The sequence below is a fragment of the Oncorhynchus mykiss genome, chromosome 32 (assembly GCF_013265735.2).
Source record: "Oncorhynchus mykiss isolate Arlee chromosome 32, USDA_OmykA_1.1, whole genome shotgun sequence".
NCBI lineage: Eukaryota > Metazoa > Chordata > Actinopteri > Salmoniformes > Salmonidae > Oncorhynchus > Oncorhynchus mykiss.
Genome location: NC_050572.1, coordinates 41,484,537 through 41,502,957, shown reverse-complemented (window position 1 = coordinate 41,502,957; position 18,421 = coordinate 41,484,537). Strand labels below are relative to the sequence as shown.

Genomic DNA, 18,421 nt, shown 5'->3' with positions numbered 1-18,421 from the left:
TCTAAATAAATCACTGACAGTATCACCAGCAATGCACCCCCACACCATCACACCTCCTCCTCCCTGCTTCATGGTGGGAAACACACATGCGGAGATTATCTGTTCACCTACTCAGCATCTCACAAAGACATGGCGGTTGGAACCAAAAATCTCACATTTGGATTCATCAGACGAAAGGACAGATTTCCAACGGTCCATTGCTTGGGTTTCTTGGTCGAAGCAAGTCTCTTCTTCTTTTTGGTGTCCTTTAGTAGTGGTTTCTTTGCAGCAATTTGATCATGAAGGCCTTATTCACTCAGTCTCCTCTGAACAGTTGATGTTGAGATGTGTCTGTTACTTGAACTCTGAAGCATTTATTTGGGCTGAAATCTGAGGTGCAGTTAACTCTAACGAACTTCTCCTCTGCAGCAGAGGTAATTCTGGGTCTTCCTTTCGGTTGGTCCTCATGAGAGCCAGTTTCATCATAGCACTTGATGGTTTTTGTGACTGCACTTGAATAAACTTTCAAAGTTCTTGACATTTTCCAGATTGACTGACCTATGTCTTAAAGTAATGATGGACTTTTGTTTCTCTGCTTATTTGAGCTGTTCTTGCTATAATATGGACCAAATAGCGCTATCTTCTGTATACCACCCCTACCTTGTCACAACATAACTGATTGGCTCAAATGCATTAAGAAGGAAAGAAGTTCCAGAAATTAACATTTAAAAAGGCACACCTGTTAATTGAAATGCATTCCAGGTGACTACCTGATGAAGCTGGTTGAGAGAATGCCAAGCGTGTGCAAAGCTGTCATCAAGGCAAATGCTGACTACTTTGAAGAATCTCAAATAAAAATATATGATGATGATTCCATATGTATTATTTCATGGTTTTGATGTCTTCACTATTATTTTATAATGTAGAAAATGGTAAAAAAATTGAATGAGTAGGTGTGTCCAAACTTTTGTCTGGTACTGTAACTATGTGGATTATAACCAGTTTGGTGGATGTGAGAAGACATTGTGAGATAAAGATAGCTGGACAACCACATGATGATTCACTGAAAGATCCAAAACTTATGTCTGGATCTAAGAGTTCAAAAACGTTCAATAATGTGATTATTTACGTCATAAGTAAGTTATTATAGGACCATCCTTACCAAATCACAAGGAAGCAGGGCATATGTAATTTTTGTTAAGGTTTGGTCCCTCATCACAAGACTTCCAGTCTTAAAGTAAGCAGTCAGGGCAGTAGTCAGGGAAGCTACTGTGGGCTGTGAGTCACAGCACAGCACAGCTAACCTCACAAAACCTTATCGCATTACAACATCCTATGGATTGTCATCATAGCAACTGGGGAGGACTAGCTATCAGAGAATCCATCATGGCCTTTGCCAGTCAGAGCTACGGTTTAGAGCAGGGGTGTCAAACTCAAATACCCAGAGGGCCAAAATGTAAAACCTGAACAAAGTCACGGGCCAACATTGAACAAATTAACCTTTTAATATGGACCCAAACAAGTTTTGCTTTAACATTGAATATGGAACAAGCATCGCTTATTACCATACAATATATAATTTAATAGTGGAGACATGCAAAATCGAATTTCAAATGAAAAAACACATCAATGGCATTCATTTATTAAATAAATAAAATTTAAATAAAAATTGTATGCCTCTTTTCTATTTGCAGCCTTATGATTTAAATACCAAAATAAACTTTTTCCACTGGCTAATAATTTTAGAAATAAAATGATAATAAATCAATCAACCATTCAAGCCCATGCCTTGTAGCAAGAAAAAGTGCATAAAGAAAACGTTAATTATTGCACACTGGTCTAATCTGATGTGCCCAAGCCAGATACCTGGCATCTCTTCTTGGATGCTAGTTCATCAATGTCTGGGCTCAAGCTCTGAGCTGAAGAAATCCTCAGTATCGAGCGAAGATGTTCATCAGTCAGACGTCTCCTGTGAGTTGTTTTGGTCATCTTCATCGAGGAGAAAAGTTGCTCGCATAGATAAGTGCTGCCGAACATGGAGAGCATCTGAGCAGCTTGGGTGCGGAGCTGAGGCATTGTGTCAGGGATGAACCGTGGAAACTGTGCGGCGCCCACAGCATCATACTTTGACTTCAGCGTGTCGTTGCACTGGAGTTCAATCAGCTCCATTTGGATGTTGGTTGGTGCATTTTCCACATCAACTGCGAAGGGATTACTAAGCAGTTCAAACTTGCATTTCTGGGCATCGAAGTCGGCAAATCGCCGGCTAAACTCAGTGGCGAGAACACTGAGTTTTTCAGCAAACTGTGCGCATGGGAACACGGCGGTAGAGATCTGCGCTTTTATGGATTGGCAGCAGGGAAAATGGCAAGGGTTTCCTTGCAGCATCTGATTCTCCCACAGGCACAGTTTAGTTTTGAAGGCCCTCACTGCAGCGTACATGTCTGTGATGATGCGCCCCCGCCCCTGAAGCTGCAGGTTCAGCGCATCGAGATGGCTCGAGATGTCACAGAGAAAGGCCAGCTCACACAGGAACTTTTGCTCCCGGAGCTCTGCTGTATCCTTCCCTTTGGTTTCCAGGAATTTACATATTTCCTCACGCAGCTCGAAACATCTGTTCAGTACTTTTCCTCTGCTTAGCCATCTACACTCCTCCAGAAAAGATTTAAACTGGCGGTGATTTAGACCTTTGGCTCTTATAAAGTTAACTACCTGTGTTACTGTGGTCATAACATGTTCCATCTTTAGGGCTTTGGCACACAGTGCTTCCTGATGTATGATGCAGTGGTAAACAGTTAGCTCACCTGCACAGTTCTCTTCCCGCATCTTCTCCCGAACCATGCCCACCAGTCCACTCTTTTTACCGCACATCGCTGGCGCACCATCTGTCGTTAATCCAACGAGTTTATCCCACGGCAGCTTTATTTCAGTTACACATTTGGAAACCTCCTCAAAGATTTCCTTTCCTGTGGTTGTGCCATGCATTGATTTGAATCCTAATAGCTCCTCCGTAACACACAGATTTGAGTCCACTCCACGGATGAAGACTGACAGCTGAGCAGTATCAGATGCGTCGCAGCTCTCATCCACAGCGAGGGAGAACGCAACAAAATCTTTTCCCTTTTCCATCAGCTGGTCATACAGATTGGTGGCAAGATCACATGTGCGATCAGCTACTGTGTTCCTGCTCAGGCTCACGTTTGAAAATGCTTGTTTTTTCTCTGGGCACACGCGGTCACAAACCTTCATCATGCACTTTTTCATGAACTCTCCCTCATTAAAGGGCCGGGCTGATTTTGCGATCTCTGCTGCCACTATATAACTAGCCTTTACAGCAGCCTCGCTTTGTGATGTGGCTTTTTTAAACATATTCTGTTGTGAAACCAAACTTCTTTTCATCTCCTCTACTTTCTGGCTCCTTTGAGTCATGTCCAGGTCCTTGTACTTGTCATGGTGTTTCGTTTCATAGTGTCGTCTAATGTTGTACTCCTTACTTACAGCCACGTTGACTCCACAAACAAGACAAACAGGTTTGTCTTTTACATATGTAAACAGATATTCTGCCTCCCACTTGTCCAGAAAGCTCCTGTTTTCTGCCTTTCTTTTCGCCATTTTTGGGAAGGGTTAGCTCGCTGACAGTTGTAGCGTCTATGTTGCTATGACTACTGTCACAGAGGAGAGAGCGTTTCTGGGTCCTGTCCTGATTGGCGCGCAAAAACAGCAGAGCATTATGGGATTCGTAGTATTAGTGGTGAATGCGCTGTATAATACCGGCGGGCCAGCTCTAGTAGTAATTTGGTATTGTCTCGCGGGCCAAATATAATTACCCCGCGGGCCAAATTTGGCCCACGGGCCAGAGTTTGACACCCATGGTTTAGAGTATTTACTTCGCAAGAAGAAGGAGAAGAAGGAGTGAGTGTTTTACCCTGCCTGCATAATGTTTCTGAGAAGATTGTGTAATGTTTGCTCTAATTTGCCGAATGTCTTTTTTTCTCCAGATATTTGTATTGATGCTCTTGAAATGTATTGAAATTTATGTCCATTGGATTTAAATTTATACCAACATTATTATTTTATTTTATCGTTATTTTACTAGGTTGTCCCATTCATTGAGGTCAAAATGCTTGTTTCACAAGGGATCTGGCCAAAGGGCCACTGTTGTCTTTGAGTAAAGTATTACCAGTCATGATTTACAGTGCCATCATCTAGTTATTTCATTACCTCATTAGACAATAGCCCAGCCTCAGAGCTGATTTAGGAGAGACTGTGGAACATGTGTTGACCTGATGTGTTGACCTTTCACCCTCAGGCTGGAGCAGCTGCAGAGGATTGTCAGTAAGGTCCAGATGGAGTCTGGGTTGTGTGAGGAGCAGCTCAACCAGGTTGAGGGTTTGCTACAGATGGCGAGTCTCACACCCTGCCGCGGCAGACAGTCACAGCCAATGTAGACTTTATAATGTACAATCTGTGATGTCTACTAATTCTGTATTCAAGATGGAACACATGGTGTCATAGTCTTTATACTGTATCTATGTTCTAGGATCTCCGTTTGCTGAGCTCAGCAAAGCCTGCTAAGCACACAGCAGAGGTAGAGACAGACCTGGACAAGGCAGAGGGCATGATCCGGTACCTCTTCAATGATGTGCAGCTGCTGAAGGACGGACGCCATCTACAAGCTGAACTGATGTACCGCAGGTCAGAACAACCACTGAGTAAAACCATTTAAGCTCCACATCAAAATAAAATCTAACTTTGTGTCACAATACAACTGGTGTATACTTCACCGTGAAATGCCTGCTTACGAGCCCTTCCCAACGATGGTTAAAAAAAATAATAATTGTAACACTAAATAAATAAAATAAAATACACAAGAATGGAGCTATATACAGGAGGTACCAGTTACCAGTACCAGATCAATGTGCAGAGGTATTTGAGGTAGAAATGTACTGTACATGAAGGCAGAGTAACGTGACTAGGCATCAGAATAGATAATAATAATAGTAAAATAAAGAACAGAGTAGCAGCCGCAAATCATGACTGTAAAAGTGTGTGAGTTTATAATGTGTGTGTGTGTGTGGGGGGGGGGGGGGTGTTGGAGTGTCAATGTAGTGTGTGTGAGTGAGTGTGTATATATAGTTTAGTGAGTTTGAGTAGAGTCAGTGCAAGATAGTCAGTACTGATATTTCGGGTACCATTAATTGACTATTTAGCAGTCTGGCTATTCCACAGTCTTATCCACTCAGCGCATTACTGTATTATTGTGAGGCCTTGTGCGACACGCGATGAAACCCAAGCCCTTACTGTATTGTTAAACCAACTTGTTAAATCCAATTGACTGAAATACCTGTTTTGTTGTCATTGAACAATTCGGCATTGTTTCTCCTGTTTTACCTCCAGAGTGTACCGTCTCCACGAGCGGCTGGTGAACCTTTGCAGTGAGTACAACCTGAGCCTGAAGTCCGGAGTGACTACCACCCAGATACCCATGTCCCAGATGCAGACCCTTCAGCAGGTTCCAATGAGGGTGCGTCCCGAGCTGGATGAGGTGACCCTGTGACCCCTGGAGTTAGGGGAAAATTAGACTGAGTCAGTCATACCATCATTGATCCTCTTTGGTTACTGCCAAAATTATTGCTTCTTTTTTTAGCCATGCTTCTTTTCTAATCTTTAGTATTTTTCTATTCCCCTTCAGAGTCAGCTCTCCCCTGTCAGCAAATGTGCCTACAGAGACTACTTACTCAATCTGGAGTTGCATTATAGCAAGCTTCTGGTAAGTTATTGACTCAAAATATTAACGTACAACTACAACTTTTCAACAATCTGCCATTTATCTAATGCTTCTCCAATCTCATTGTAATTCTTTTCTCCTCAGAGTTCTTCCAAAGCTCGTCTGTGCAGCCTGGATGAGCTTCATGCCTTTGTCACTGCAGCCACCAAGGAGTTGATGTGGCTGAATGAGAAAGAGGAGGAGGAGGTTAACTATGACTGGAGCGAACACAATACCAACATGAATGCCAAGAAAGACAACTACTCAGTATGGCTGTTCTCATCCTCACCCAACCTGGAAAGTTCAACATTAGCTAAATAGAGTTAGGCACAATACAGATCTTGTAGGGTAAAGTAAAAAGGTACTGCACTGTACAGAACAGTAGTACTCCCATCTTTAATTTTATTTTGATCAGATTATGTTAAATTATTATTTTGACAATGAAATGTAATTTATTATGATTAGGTGGATGCACTTTCATATCTAGTAATATCCCCCCTAATGCCATAACACTCTGTTTTTGTTTGTTTCAGGGGGTGATGAAAGAGCTGGAGCACAGAGAGAAGCGGGTCAACAGTGTCCAGATCCAAGGAGACAAACTGCTGAAGGAGGGTCACCCTGCCAAGAAGTCTGTAGAGGTGAGAACACAATCACTAGAGTTTCTAAGTTGTTGTAATTTCCTGAACACTATACAAACACACACATTACAGCAGGGGTCGTTAACAGGGGGCCCATGGACCAAAACCGTCCCACAAGTGATTTGTTTTGGCACCGCAAAGTTTTTCTGATTTTCGTTTTTGGTTAAAATAAATTCTGCTAAAAAAATGTATTTAGAAAATATGTACCCATTAATAAAATTAAGATTTGTGATTGTTCTTCAATGTAATCAAGGTATGAAATGCTATTTTCAAATACAATCTCTTTTTGAGCTTACTTGTGGTGAATTTGCGGTGTTCAAATTGTTGTAATTATGTTCTATCTGCAAAAATCCGCAAAAATTGTCCCGCCTACCCCTGCATTACAGTATATATTTAACATGGATTTGACTTTGTCTTTTATTTCTAAGAGCAGAGGATATGAGAATAGGTGGTTTTTTTAAGCTATTTCTTTCTCTCCCCACCAAAGGCCTTCACTAAAGCCTTGCAGACCCAGTGGAGTTGGATCCTGCAGCTTTGCTGTTGCATCGAGTCCCACCTGAAAGAGAACACTTCCTACTTCCAAGTATGCCAACTCATATATCCCCCTCAGATAGTCCAATTAAAATGCATCATCCTATCTCTAAAACGGTTTGTGCTCCTCTTTTTCTACCCTGGTAGTTTTTCTCAGACGTGAAAGAGGCAGAGGAGAAGATGAAAAAGATGCAGGAGACTATGAAGAAGAAATACACGTGTGACCGTAACATCACTGTCACACGACTCGAGGACTTGTTACAGGACGCAGTTGTAGGTTGACTTATTCTACTTTATTGAAGAAGTGAAGAGAAAATACAGCAACTCTGATTCAGTGACATTACTAAAGCAACAGCATCTTTCATTGTCTGTTTTGTTAAATACCCCTGTGGTGGTTTATATATAGGATGAGAAGGAGCAACTGAAAGAGTTTAAGACCCACTTGAATGGGCTGAACCGGAGGGCCAAGACCATTGTCCAGCTGAAGCCACGTAACCCTGGTACACCAGTCAAGGGTAAAGTGCCTGTCCAGGCCATCTGCGACTTCAAACAGATGGAGGTGAGGAGATATTACTGTTCATGTGACCATCTTTCCAGTGGAGGAGCAAACACTCTTAGGCTACTACTTAGTATAAGCGCATCTTCTCAGAATCTGTGGAAATTTAGTGTTTATTCAAAACATAGATTAGTGACACTTAGAAGTATAACAGCAATAGTATCTGTTGATTTTATTTATCTTATTAGTCATGTTCGAAGGCCTGTCATTAGAACTGGTCAGATACAGTACAACATGGGAGTTTCTTTTTCTTTTTTCCAGATCACAGTCCTCAGAGGGGATGAGTGTGCGCTGATGGACAACTCTCAACCATACAAGTGGAAAGTACAGAACCCCAAAGGCAGCGAGGCCACTGTGCCCTCCATCTGTTTCCTGGTTCCACCCACCAATAAGGACGCAGTGAGCGGTGTCTCATGGTGAGGCAACCGATCATCTCCTTGCCTTAAAACAATATGATTAAAACCTTTGATTTAGCCTTACCATTAACAACATGGCCAAAATCTTTGATTTAGCCTTATCATTAACAACATTATCCTAGTCCCAGATCTGTTTGTGCTCTTGTCCACTCCATTGTTGTTTGCAATGACAATTCCATAAGGAGTTGGCAAGAGAGCAGATACAGAATGGCTACCAGGCTAAAATAAGGTGGATAGAACTTCTGATTTAGCCCTTTGATTTAAGCTTTGTCAGACCTTTGATGCCTCGTAAAGACATTTGACCCCAGCACTTGTATGGTTCACTAACCTCAAACCTCCTCCACAGTCTGAACGAAAGTCACCAGAACCTGCTGGTCCTGTGGCAGATACTGCACGTGGACATGAAGAGCCTCATGTCCTGGCAGTACCTGATGAGAGACATCCACCTCATCAGCTTATGGAACATTACCATGGTGAGCTCAAGGTTTTACACAGGTTGTGTCTCAAATGGCACCCTATTCCCTATGTAGAGCACTACGGGCCCTGGTCAAAGGTAGTGCACTACATAGGGGATAGGGTGCCATTTGGGACATACAATATACACTTTTGGAGACAGTAGATCAGAGAATAAAGGACATATTTTTTTGTCATTAGATGGTGTCTGTTGGTTGTAGAATTATATTACTCCCTCAGAATTATTTATTATTAGCTATACAATTCCAAAGGTTCTGGAATGGGGGGGATTTTCTGATGTAATTCAGGAAAAGAGAATATAACACTCTTCCTGACCAGGCTCACCCTCCCTATCTTTCTTCCCCATCACTGCAGTTTAGGACTCTGACGGTGGAGGAGTACAGGCTAGCATTGAGGAACCTGGCGCTCCACTTCCAAGACTTTCTAAGAGACAGCCAGGACTCCCAGCTCTTTGGGGCAGATGACCGAATGCAGGTGGAGAGTGGCTACAAAAAGGCCAGCCAGCACTACGAAGGACTGCTGCACTCTGTGGAGAAAGGTGAGTGTCAGACATCTGAGCATTGAGAGGGCCTGTATAGTACAAGAAGAAGCATCCAACCAAGTTATTTTTGATGACATCAGTATTGCACTTTGTTATGCACACTTTATTGCACTCTTTGTTGCATACCTTCTGAGTTGTCGTTGCATTTTCCATTCATGAACATCATGATTTCAATATTTGTTGTTAGAAATTTTGAATTTCATCACAGCCATTTGTCTACAAATAGTGGTTAACTGTTGAATTCACATTACAGACAATGTGGTGCCCACTGGAGGTAAGGTGTCCGTCCTGGTTGCAGTGTCAGACTGCAGTGTTGACTGGCTAAGCTTGATAGTTAAGGATTGAAAATAGGGCCGTTCTGATTCACTCCGTCAACTTCTCTCTTTCTAACCATCATTGATCACCATCCAAGATTTTCTCTAACTTCGCTGTTCATTGTGTTAGCCACCTTGTCAAATCGCATGAGTTTGCCTGTGTTGATGCATTGTGTTGTTTAATTATGTGTAATAATTCTGAATTTTTCTCCTGCATGAGCTGGCAGTTGATTGAGTTTGATTTTGAGAGTGAAAAACCCAGCAGCGGTGCGGTTCTTGACATGCTCAAACTGGTGTGCCTGGCATCTATTACCATAACTTGTTCAAAAGCACTTAAATCTTTTGTCTTGCCCATTTACCCTCTGAATGGCACACACACACAATACATGTCTCAATTGTCTCAAGGCTTAAAAATCCTTCTTTAACCTCCCTTTCATCTACACTGATTGAAGTGGATTTAATGACATCAATAAGGGATCATAGCTTTCACCTGGATATATATAATTTTGCGCTGTTGGCGGTAGGTGCACTTGATTCATCAGCCCTAGTGCCGAGAAGGCAATGTGTTCCCATTTTGAATCATTACATGTGTCTGAAGGTAAAACTCCGCCTATTCGGCAGGCCCAGAGAGCAAATCACGTGCACCTATAGGACTACCACTGGCCAATCAGGTAGCTCAGATAACTGTGTCTGCAGTTTCCTTGAGCCATTGACTTAAAAGAATCCTCGAGCACACAGCAAAGTTGATACTGTGAAATGTAAAAACGTTTAAATCCATGACTAGAGAGAGACTCAACAAACACAGCAAAGAAGCTGTTGTTTTTATGATTAAGTTAGTGTTTAAGTTGTTATTCCCCTCAGTCAACATTTTGTTCAACACTTTTATAAGCCATGAAATGCTCAATCTCCCTACTTCCACTCACGCTGCGATGAATGAGTAGCAAAGTGTTTCGATAAGCTTGCACTGTTGTTATTATGAGTAATAAGATGAATTGGTGAATGAGGCATAAATCATGAAGTGGAAGACTTTGTCCCCTTTTCTCAGCGGAGGGAGGGAGAGGGGAGGGACGATGAATAGGGTGAGAGGCAGCCTCACCACTGCTCCCTCCCCTCAGACTGACCATCAGATGCAGGCCATCAGTCCATTAAAATAAAAAAAAGCAAATGATTATGCTCACTCAGCTGTGTCTCACAAGTAAAAGAACAAATTACATAAACTCAGCAAAAAAAGAAACTGTCCTACTGCGTTTATTTTAAGCAAACTTAACATGTGTAAATATTTGTATGAACATAACAAGATTCAACAACTGAGACATAAACTGAACAAGTTCCACAGACATGTGACTAACAGAAATGGAATAATGTGTCCCTGATCAAAGGGGGGGGGGGGGGGGGGGTGGTCAAAATCAAAAGTAACAGTCACTATCAGGTGTGGCCACCAGCTGCATTAAGTACTGCAGTGCCAATGTCCTCCTCATGGACTGCACCAGATTTGCCAATTCTTGCTGTGAGATGAACCCTGGTCCAAAGTAGTGCCCTATATAAGGAATACAGTTCCATTTGGGATGCAACCCATGTAAGCTGATCATTTTAAGCAAAAATATGCTCTTTGTTTCATACAATATTAAGGGAATAAGGTGATTTCCTTTACGGTTCATTGAGGTTCTTAATACTGTGTTATAGTCTCAGAGGTTAATCAGCGATCAGAGCACTATTTTATGATCTGGGATTCTAGTCCTCTTGAGCTGTAAATTAATATTTCTTATACACCTTTGTAATGGTTTCTCCATTCTGTTCAGGTGAGGAAGATGAATCTGAGTGCCTGAGCTACCTGACCAAGATCAAGGACCTGCGTCTGAAGCTGGAGATCTGTGAGACTCGCACCGTTACACGTCTGCGTCAGCCCGTGGACAAGAACCCGCTCATGGCTTGCGCCCAGAGGACCACTGAGCAGAAGGTACTGCAGTGACTTCACCCCAAGTGACATTGTTTTGTTTTGTTTATTAGGATCTCCATTAGCTGTTGCACATGCATCAGCTAGTCTTCCTGTGGTCGACACAAAAATACAGTTCCTTCAGAAAGTATTCATATATCTTGACTTATTCCATATTTTGTTGTGTTACAGTCGGAATTCAAAATAGATTAAATATGTTTTTCTCACACATCTACACCCTACCCCATAATGACAAAGTGAAAACATGTTTTTTGATTTTTTTGCAAATGTATTGAAAATGAAATACAGAAATATCTCATTTACATAAGTATTCACACCCTAGATTGAGCAAGATGGCGGACTGAACACAGTAGTGTAGATCACCTCAAGATCAAAACGTAATATTCAATGTCGGTAAGTTAGACTAAATATTAGCACATCACAAACTGGTGGGTAATATTCTTCAATCTGGATAACAACACAAAACAAATCGTAACGCTAGAGAAATTTATCGACAAATATTACCAAAACAAGCAACACCCAAACATGACGGAGAGTAAAAAAGGAGAACCAATCCCGAAAGAAAACGTGACTCTTCGACTGACACAGACAATTTAAGCTTTTCACAACCGGGAATGGTAAGGGTGGGAACTGATCTGTTAAAATCGATAAATGACAAATTGGGCATACTCAAATTAGTCAGTAGGGATATAAAGGAGTTGAAGGCAAGGCTCAAGATGAGTGATGAAAAAGCTGTGACATCGGAGAAAGAAACAAACAAGCTAAAAGGTACAGTCAACAAGATTGAAACCAACGTTAATGAACTTAAAAAGGAAAACATATTTTTGAGAGAAGCCTTACTTGACATACAGACTAGATCCATGATAGAACATCTGGTACTTACTGGTATCCAAGAGAAAGAAGGAGAAGTTCTTGGAACGTGTACACCGTTTTGGACAGAGATATGAGCGGCCAATCGTTGCCAAATTTGCTTTCTTTAAAGATAAAATAATAGTTAAAAGACTGGGTAAAAGGCTTGCTGGCACGAAAATAGACATGAATGATCATTTCCCGAAGGAAATTGCAGAACGGCGCAAAGTTCTGTACCCAATCTTCAAGGAAAATAGATTGAAAGGAAAAAGTGTAGCTCTCGTAGTCGACAAACTGTATATTGATAACCAAATGTTCCGAGACACAAAAACTACTCCAAGGCTATTCTAAATATTTCAAAGTTCCCATAGAGTCGTCGAATAATGGAAGACCCAAAACTAGCCATGATAGGGATTGTAATAAAAAAATATATAGAAAAGCAATAAAATACAACAATTGTTAAAGAAATAAACTACAACTACACTATACTCTTCTAGTTGAGGGAAAAATGTTTTAGACTTTCCATTTACAGTATTTAATAAATTGATAAGACATCATTAGAAGAAAGGATAATTAGTGAAATAATACATCATTAAATATAAGGAACTGGAACACAAAAGTACTGAATCAACATGGAAGAGATTAAACACAGAGGACATAGAAGGCACAGTATGTGGGTATGTGTGCATGTATTGTGATGGAAGGTGGGGTGTGTTTTTGTGTTAGGAAAAGTGTGGAGTTAAGTGAAAAAGTATAGGGGCAGCAAATCCCAGAGCCCATGTGTGTTTGTGAACAGGGGTTGTGAGAGAGAGCTTTCAATTTTGTGCAGATATGGGATACACATTTTTTTTTTAAATTATTAATATAGTTGATTTATTTACTGTCATGGTGGAATGATCCACAACCCTATACCCTAGACACCCAAATGAGTGACCCATACACTAAGGAGAAGTTCTTATCTATTTTATGGGCCTACTGTAAGTAGCCTATACGCAGCCAAATCAGAAAGATGAATGTGGTCAGAGACCTACTAAAGCAGCACCGCCCCCTCAAGATTCTGAGCCTGCCTGGCAGGGTTGGTCCTACAAAGCCAAAGCCCACTGATAGGAGAGCATAACATAGAAGGAAATTCAGAAAGCTGCTAATGAAAACCTTGACAACCTTGTACCTAGCCGGTTGGTGGTCCTCACCCAGGCAGTGGCAGTGCTGGCAACACTAGCTGCAATAACCCATGGGGAGGGGGTCACACTCGGACATTCAGAGAGGGGGCATATTGTTGTGGCCCTGGTGGCACAAAATCATCAACGGTGTCACACAACTGTTTTGAAGGGAGTTATTTGCACTTGTTGTGGTGCACCTGATTCAAATCTTTGCAATTTTATGTCATGGTAAAGGTAGTGGTATACTGACTTTTTTCCAATAAGGAAATTGCATTTTCAAAGTTAAATTTTTTTTGTGTGTGATTTGTTAATTGGTTTACCTTTATCAATGCATGTGGTTGGAATTTAGCTCAAATATCCAGGTGTCCAAATATGTAAAACAAAATAAAAAACACTTTGCAGGGGGTGTACTTATTTTTTCACATGACTGTATGTAATTTAGATTCAGGGGGTCACCAGGGGGTTACCGTAAATCACACATCCAATCCCAAAGTAAACAGATCTGGTAGATCTGTGATGAATTGTCAGCCCAAAATAGATAATATGCCTATTTGAAACAGAGCCAGGCTACATTCAACAGAGGGTTATTGTTTAGGAAACTATTTCAAGTTCCCTTGTGTCAAGTAAATTAAGTTAGACAGTAGAAGGGCAAACTAACGTTTTTAGATCAGACATGCTGTCTATGTAGTATGTTACATCTGCTCGATTCTTGTCGTAATAATTTCAGAAGACCTTTGTATTCCTATTTTGCTTGTTAGCAACTCCATGAAAAAAAGACTGCAGGTGGAATGGCTAGTTATGGTCCATTATTCCCTTTTCTGCTCATAGAAAGTCCAGTCAGAGTTGGAGGACTTGCAGAAAGACCTGACCAATGTGGCTGAGAAGACACAGAAGGTACTGACATCCGCTCAGCAGTCCAGCTCCGCCCTAGTACTGTGCTCTGAGCTGGATATTACACTGAAGAGGATGGAGCACATCTACAGCCTGTCCTCCGTGTACCTGGACAAGTGAGTCCCTCGCTAACTCTGATTGTTACTACATGCATATCAAAACCATAAGACCAATAAGTAACATCTTCAATCTAAATAGTTTATCTGAATCATAATACACACACAGCTAACACTATACACCACTCCTTGTTTAGACTGCAAACCATCGACATAGTGATCCGCAGCACAAAGGGTGTAGAAGACACCCTCAAAAAGTACGAAGCCCGTTTACGAGATGTCAACAAGATGCCAAAAGACGAAAAAGAGGTGGAGAACTACCGCACCCAGCTAAAGGTACAGTATCTCTGTTAGAATTAACTGTATTCTATCCGTTGGTGTGTAGACAATGCTTTCATATGGACTGGTTATCAAGACAGTGACTTAATGATTTCTATGCATTTCTAGCAATGTTCCTCTCTCTCCCCCTCTTTCTTCCTCTCTCTCCCACCCTCTTTCTTGCTCTCTCCCCCTCTCTTTCTTGCGCTCTCTCTCTCTCGCTCTCTCTCTCTCTCTCTCTCTCTCTCTCTCTATATATATATATATATATATATATATATATATATATATATATATATATATATATATATATATATATATATATATATATATATATATATATATACACATCTCTCTTTATATATCTCTCGCTTTCTCTCTCTCACTCGCTCTCTGTCTCCCTCCTTTTCACTTTCTCTCCCTCTCTCTCTCTGGTAGACAATGCTTGGCGAGGCCGAGGATGACCAGAATACGTTCGACACTCTCCAGGAAGAGCTGCAGAAGGCGATGGTCGTAAACGAGCGGATGACGCAGGTCCACAGCGAGCATGATGCCGAGCTGGAACACTTTCGCCAAGTAGTGGCTGTGCTAGAGGAGCGCTGGCAGGCCGTGTTCGCCCAGATAGACCTGCGCCAACGCGAGCTGGACTTGCTGGGGAGGCAGATGCGCTCCTACCGCGAGAGCTATGACTGGCTCATCAGATGGCTCAATGATGCCAAGCAGAGGCAGGAGAAAATCCAGGCTGTGCCCATCGGTGACAGCGAGGCCCTCAAGCAGCAGTTGGCACAGGAGAAGGTACTGTACAACTGATAATAATAATAATTGATTGGATTTATATAACGCTTTTCTACCAAGATGCCCAGTGTTTTACATAGTAACAGGGAAACTCACCTAATCCACCATCGATGTGAGGCACCCAGGACTAGGTATCAGGAGGCTTCCATTACAAATAGGGGAGTTGAAGATTCTTAGCTCGATGATGGAATGTAATGTTACGTTATCAAGACTCGGTTTTTCAGTTTTACAATCTTTTATTATTGCAGAAACTCCTAGAAGAGATCGAGAAAAACAAAGATAAGGTTGAGGAGTGTCAAAAACATGCAAGGTCATATATTGATGCGGTCAAGGTGCGTATGCAGATCAGATGTCACTTAAAATAAGATTATGCAAATACAGATTTGTTGCATCAATGATATTTGTATATTATGTCAATGTGTTTTCCCCAGGACTATGAGCTTCAGTTGGTGACGTACAAAGCTCTGATGGCACCTCTGGCTTCGCCCCTAATGAAAACCAAAATGGAGTGTGCATCTGACAATATCATCCAAGAGGTAGACATATAGACATGATGGGGAATTTATTTAATAGTCTTTTACAGCTTCAGTAGCTTTAAAGTTGTTTACAATTACAGTGAGTTGCAAAAGTATTGGGACAGTTTTAATTAAACAATGATTATGAGATAAAGGTGCAGACTGACAGCTTTAATATGAGTGTATTGTCATCCATATTGGGTGAACCGTTTAGAAATGGCAGCAGGTTTTGTACATAGTCCCCCCCATTTTAGGGGACCAAAGGTAATGGGAGAAATTATATGTGTATTAAAGTAGTCAGAAATGTAGTATTTGGCCACATATTCCTAGCACACAATAATTAATAATGACTCTACAAACTTGTTGGATGCATTTGCTGTTTGTTTTAGTTGTGATTCAGCTTATTTTTTGCCCAATAGAAATGAATGGTAAATAAAGTCTTGTGTCATTTTGGAATCACTTTTATTGTAAATAAGAATAAGAATATTTCTAACACTTCTACATTAATGTGGATGCTACCATGATTATGGATAATCTTGAATTATTATTGAATTATTATTATTATTATTATTATGTGAATAATGATGAATGCAGGCATAAATATCATACCCCCCAAAAATGCTAACCTCTCCTGTTATTGTTATGGTGAGAGGCTAGCATGTCTTGGAGGTATGATCATTATTCACAATTGTTTCAACATCTGGAATTGTCTTTCAGTATGTGACTCTGAGAACCCGCTACAGTGAATTGACGACTCTGACCAGCCAGCACATCAAGTTTATAATGGAGACACAGCGCCAACTTGAGGATGAGGAGGTAATTGAGGGACAGATTGAAAATAGGCAGCAGCTCCCTGCTTATCCACTAACCATAACAACAATATCCTGGTCCAAGATCTGTTTGTGCTATCATGTCAACTCTTTTCCATGCAAACATTTTGTGGCATGTCAAGGAGTGGCATGATGGCACGAACAGACTCACATACGCAGGCTATAACAACAGTTACTATAAAACACTCTCTTTATGGAAAATCAAATATATCCTTGTCAGTATATAGTACCAGTCAGAACACCAAGTTCACCAGTTCACCAGTTTTTCTTAATTCTTTACTATTTTCTACATTGTACAATAATAGTGAAGACATCAAATCCCCATTTTTGGACCTTGTCTCTTATTAATCAAATAATATATCTTCCACAATATCTTGCATAAAAGTAGGATTAGATTATGCAGTAAATGTCAGTAATTGGGATTGGCTTGCTTACGTACAGTAGCTTTGACATTTTACAAACTTCTGTACATGGCCGTGTAGGTGCTCCGAATTTTTCCTAATAATTAAAAAATACTGATCAACTCGATTTAAACTTAGCCTCTGTGGGTAATACACTTTGCATGGTCTTTGCACATTATTATTTCTCTGCTTCTGTCCTTTCAAGTTTATTTCCAATTTTAAAACATGGTGGATTGAATTTGAAGAAGGTAAAAGATAATACAATCTTAGTCCAAGGTAAAGTTCAAGAGTAGTAGCCAAGTCAGTACATTGAATGTGTTCTTTGATTGATTCTTATTTGATATTAGTAATGAAAGATGAAATGGTTACTACAAGAGAAAACAAGGAAAAATACCTCAACTGCATTATGCTATTCAAGATCTCAATAGTGTTGTTGCAATGTAAAGTCTCACTATGTGAGCCATACATTAAGTATGGGATTATTTTCTCAAAGCAAATAGCAAACATTTCTGTCCCTAGATAACAAATATTTATTAATTTGAAATACATTTAGGTTCCGACATTATTGACAACCATGATAAAGATGAGCAAAAATGACTGTATAAAATAAATTGTGTGTTCAAAAACATTAGAACTTTTTTAGCATACAATATACAGTGCATTCGGAAAGTATTCTGATCCCTTCACTTTTTCCCAATTTTGTTACGTTACAGCCTTATTCTAAAATGTATTAAAAAAATGTTTACTCATAAATCTACACACAATACCCCATAATAACAAAGTTCAAACAGGTTTTTAGAAAGTTTGCATATGTATTTAAAAAAAAAACGGAAATGTAACATTTACATAGGTATTCAGACCCTTTACTCAGTATTTTGTTGAAGCACCTTTGGCAGCGATTACAGCCTCGTGTCTTCTTGGGTATGACGCTACAATCTTGGCACACCTGTATTTGGAGAGTTTCTCCCATTCTTCTCTGTAGATCCTCTCAACCTCTGTCAGGTTGGGTGGGGAGCATCGCGTACAGCTATTTTCAGGTCTCTCCAGAGATGTTAGATCGGGTTCAAGTCTGGGCTCTAGCTGGGCCACTGAAGGACACTCAGAGACATTCAAGCCACTCCTGCGTTGTCTTGGCTGTGTGTTTTTAGGGTTGTTGGAAAGGGTTTAGGGTTGTTGGAAAGGGTTAGGGTTGTTGGAAAGTGAACCTTTTAACCCAGTCGGAGGTCCTGAGCGCTTGGGAGCAGATTTTCATCAAGGATATCTCTCTCTTTGCTCTGTTCATCTTTCCCTCGATCCTGACTAGTCTCCCAGTCACTGCCGCTGAAAAACAAGCCCTCAGCATGATGCTGCCATCACCATGCTTCACCGTAGGGATGGTATTGGGCAGGTGATGTGTGGTGCCTGGTTTCCTCCAGACGTGAAGGTTGGCATTCAGG

General features: G+C 40.9%; 1 pseudogene; it reads left to right on the top strand.

Annotated features, from left to right (window-relative positions):
• Positions 1-18,421, top strand: part of LOC110487689 — a 139,818-nt pseudogene that overhangs the window by 106,423 nt on the left and 14,974 nt on the right.